Source organism: Haplochromis burtoni, unplaced genomic scaffold (genome assembly GCF_018398535.1).
Source record: "Haplochromis burtoni strain Fernald_Lab_line unplaced genomic scaffold, NCSU_Asbu1 Contig_21, whole genome shotgun sequence".
Classification (NCBI taxonomy): domain Eukaryota; kingdom Metazoa; phylum Chordata; class Actinopteri; order Cichliformes; family Cichlidae; genus Haplochromis; species Haplochromis burtoni.
The window spans coordinates 1,190,513-1,194,909 of NW_024582382.1; the positions used below are offsets into that span (position 1 = coordinate 1,190,513).

General features: G+C 40.9%; 1 long non-coding RNA gene across 3 annotated transcripts in view; it reads left to right on the plus strand.

Moving 5' to 3' along the window:
- LOC102305247 overlaps window positions 1–1,468 on the plus strand; it is a 23,733-nt gene extending 22,265 nt beyond the window's left edge. For all 3 annotated transcript variants that reach the window (XR_001336235.2, XR_315651.3, XR_315652.3), the window contains one exon: window positions 1,354–1,468. This is a non-coding gene — a long non-coding RNA (uncharacterized LOC102305247). The remainder of the gene's footprint in view (window positions 1–1,353) is intronic.
- The last annotated feature ends 2,929 nt before the right edge of the window (window positions 1,469–4,397 follow it).

The window sequence follows — 4,397 nt, forward strand, 5'->3', positions numbered from 1 at the left end:
AAGTGTACCTCTGGTGCAAATTACTGACCTCTGTCATCATTTTAGGTGGGGGAACTTGCACAATCGGTGGCTGACTAAATACTTTTTTGCCCCACTTTACATACACCGACAAGGAGATTATGGCATTGATGGAATACAACTCTGACAGCAGACACAATGTGGTAGGTTATACCTTTAGGTATATAAATATTTGAACAGAGACAACTTTTTTTTAAAATAATTTTGGTTCTGTTTGTTACCACAATGAATTTTAAATGACACAACTCAGATACAGTTGAAGTGCAGACTTTCAACTTTAATTCAGTGGGTTGAACAAAAAAGGCTGCATTAAATGTGGGGAACTGAAACATTTTTAACACAATCCCTTCATTTCACGGGCTCAAAAGTAATTGGACAAAATAAATAACTGAAAATAGATTGTTCATTTCTAATACTTGGTTTAAACCCTTTGGTGGCAATGAAGGCCCGAGGTCTTGTTCTCATGTACATCACCAGATGCTGGGTTTCCTCTTTAATGTTCAACCAGGCCTTTCAGTTGCTTTATGTTCGTGGGTCTTTCTGTCTGAAGTTTAGTCTTCAACACATGCTCTACTGGGTTTTCCACTTCTTTGCTTTAAAAAACTCCTGGGTTGCTTTGACTATATGTTTTTGGTCATTGTTCATCTGTATTATGAAATGTTGGCCAATCATTTTCATTGCATTTAGCTGGATTTGAGCAGACGGTATCTCTTTGAACACCTCACTATTCAATCAGCTGCTTCTGTCCTGTGTCACATCATCAAAAAACACTAGTGTCCCAGTACCACTGCTAGCCTTGCATGCCCAAGCCTTTACACTTCCTCCACCGTGTTTTACAGATCATGTGGTATGCTTTGAATCATGAGCTGATATACGCCTTCTCCATACTTTTTTCTTGCCATCATTATGGTAGCGGTTGATCTTGGTTTAATCTGTCTGTGCTGTCTTTTTTAGATGTTTTATTTTGTTTGTTTGTTTTTTAGCAAAGTCCAAGCTGTTCTTTCTATTCTTGAGGCTTATTAGTGGCTTGCACCTTGCAGTGGACACTCTGTACTTATTTTCATGCAGTCTTCTCTTCATGGTAGACTTGCATTTCAATACGCCTACTTCCTGGAGAGTGTTGTTCACTTGGTTGACTGTTGTAAAGGGGTTTGTCCTTACCCTGGAAATGATTCTGTGTTCATCCACCCCTGTTGTCTTCCATGGATGTCCAAGTCTTTCTGCATTACTGAGTTCATCAGTGCTTTCTTTCTTCCTCAGGATGTACAAAACTTTAGATTTTGCCACTACTAATATTGTAGCAATTTTTTGAATGTTTTTTTTCTGTTTTCACAGCTTAAGGATGGTTTGTATCACCTGCATGGAGCAAAATTTTCCAAATACAAGCACCACACCTCAAATCAACTCCCGGGATACTGATAGTGGACTTCCGGAGGTGCAGAGAAGTACACACCCCCATCACCATCAACGGCGCTGCTGTGGAGAGAGTGAGCAGCTTCCGCTTCCTTGGTGTACATCTGGCTGAGGATCTTACGTGGTCAGTACACATAAACAAAACAGTAAAGAAGGCACAACAGCACCCCTTCTTTCTCAGGAGACTGAAAAGATTCGGCTTGAGCCCCCGCATCCTCAGGACCTTCTATCACTGTGCCATTGAGAGCATCCTCACTGGATGCATCACCACCTGGTATGGCAACGGCACCGCCTACAACCGCAAAGCTCTCCAGAGAGTAGTGCGGTGCTCTGAACGGATAATTGGAGGTGAGCTTCCCTCCCCTCCAGGACATCTACAGGAAGCGGTGCCTGAGGAAAGTGGGGAGGATCATCAAGGACTCCAGTCACCCCAGCCATAAACTGTTCAGACTGCTTCCATCAGGAAGGAGGTTCTGCAGCATCCGGTCCCGTACCAGCAGACTGAGAGACAGCTTTTTCCATCAGGCCATCAGACTGCTGAACACTTCATAGACACCTCACCTTCACTACTGGAACTTCAACATTATGCACACAAGAATTTCACTCACATGTACTGTACCAGTGTACCTGCACATGTGATGTGACAATAAAAGTGATTTGATTTGAATAAAAGTGATTTGATTTGATATTGGAATACGTTTCCAATAATATATGCACAATGGAGACACTACTGAGCAGTGTGGACATAATGAGCCAACCCTGGTAGGAGAGAGCAATGTTAAGGAACTAGTTGATGATCAGGCACCTACTATGACAAATGTATTTACTGAGCTGAGTATAAAGATTATGACTAGACTCAAAACAGTCAAATAACCAGTAATATGGCTCCTCAGCTCACTGTAGATATTAACATAGCTCTACTCACCATCTTCACTACCAGCATTATAGAAACCAGTAAGTTTGTATGTGCCACTGCCACAGTTTTCCTAGAAACATTTAGGTAAAGGGGCAAGAATAAATCCAAAGAGGTCCCCCACAGATTGGGTATTTGAAGCAAAAATCAAAGAAGCCTAGAAAGATTTTAGTAGGAATTTAGAGGTGCAGTAAGGTTGTGAGAAATGGGTTCTGGAAGGATAAGAAGCACAGCAAGATGTCCATAACTGAGACTCTGCAGACTTCCAAACAGAAGCTCTGGCCTCTAGGTTGCAGAGCTATACCATGGAAATAGGGACCAAGACCGAGACCTGCATGTGGTGGACTCCTTGCGGCAAGGGGAAAAGAGCACATGGACCAACCCACACAGAGCTGGGACTGAACAATACTGAAAGGAAGGAAGTGTGAAATTGTCTACCAAAAACTGTACCCTTTTCCTCCTTGTCCATCCCCCTCTGTGTCTGGTTGGTTGGAAAATAGCTGCCTTTTCATCTGAAACTTGCAGTCCCAGGTGTTCCAATCACTTCAATGGTCACAAGTGTCCAGAATCATTCTTCTAAAAGCACTTGTGAAAAAAATGGATTGCTCTCAGGAGCTCGGTGAATTCCAGTGTGGTACTGTGATAGAATGCCACCTGTGCAACGAGTCCAGTTTTGAAATTCCTTGCTACTAAATATTCCACAGTAAACTGTTGGTGGTACTGGTAACAATAGCAACTCGGCCACGACATGGTCGGTCATATAAAATCACAGAGTGGGTCAGCGGATGCAGAGGTGCAGAAGTCACCAGCTTTCTGCAGAGTCAATCACTACAGATCTCTAAACTTCATGTGGCTTTCAGATTAGCTCAAGAACAGCTCATACATGGGTGACATCAAGCTGTATGCCAGAAGTGAGAGAGACATCTACTCACGGATCCATCGGGACAACTGCAAGTACCTGGTTATTCCACACGCCAGCAGCAACTATGATAAAGATGTGAAAGGTCAGCCATAGCCAAGTACCTCTAAAAGACGGGGGCTGAGAACCTAGTAATAAGATCCAAGCTATAAATATGTGTGGGTGTTTGAGTGTGAGTGTGCATTTACATCCAAGAGCACTCTAACATTTTGCTATCATATTTTAGTTGAAAATAATTTTTTTTCTCCATGTTATTTGATAATTATTTGATATAAATGAACATAATTCTTTGCAGTGCCTCTTAAGATTATCAAGGTTTGTATTAGTGAGTTTTGTAAGAGTCCAGATATTTCATTTTCTGAAATTACACAGAGCATAAGAAGGCCCATCTCTTTACCTAAGTTAAAATAAACCAAGAGGCTCAAGGCCCATTATTCTCTATTTTCTTTGGTCTCATCTGAAACATCAATAGATTTAAGCACTTAGCAAGCCTTTGTCACCAGCTGCTTGTCCTCAGCCCACCTATTATCCAAGTCTTTGGAAATTAAAACCTTGAAAATCGATAATAGTAGTTTGGAAAAGCTTGAGGAGCTCAAAACGCAGTTATATGCAAACTGAAACATCATCTAGCCAGGAGGGTCAAACATAAGACCTTCAATCTGGTCCATTGGAGGACTGAAAAATGTTGAGGAGTGCATACATTTTAGACTCTCAACTGTATTTTCATTAGTTTTACAGCTTTTCCTACTGATAAAGATCTCCCCATGGCCATTCATTTGTTGAATTTGACATATTTATTTTTCACAATTTAAGTCCAAAGAGTTGCACTAACAGATTTCTTTCATTTACTGCAACACCATTTTCTTTGTTCATGAGACATAATGTTGAAATTGCACTTCTTTGTGTAGTTCAAGCTCTTTACACTGACAGTTTCATTGGCCTGGTCTATTTGAGAACAAATTGCATTGTATGAGGCCCACGATGTAAAATTTGTTTGACATCCTCGATCTAAACAGTTAAAAGATTACTGGTTTATGTTTTATTCGTTAACGACATTGGATATTATTAGTTTAGAAATTTCAGTACTTTGTAGTAAGTTGGATTGAGTAAATTGGGATTGGGTGGGATGTGGTA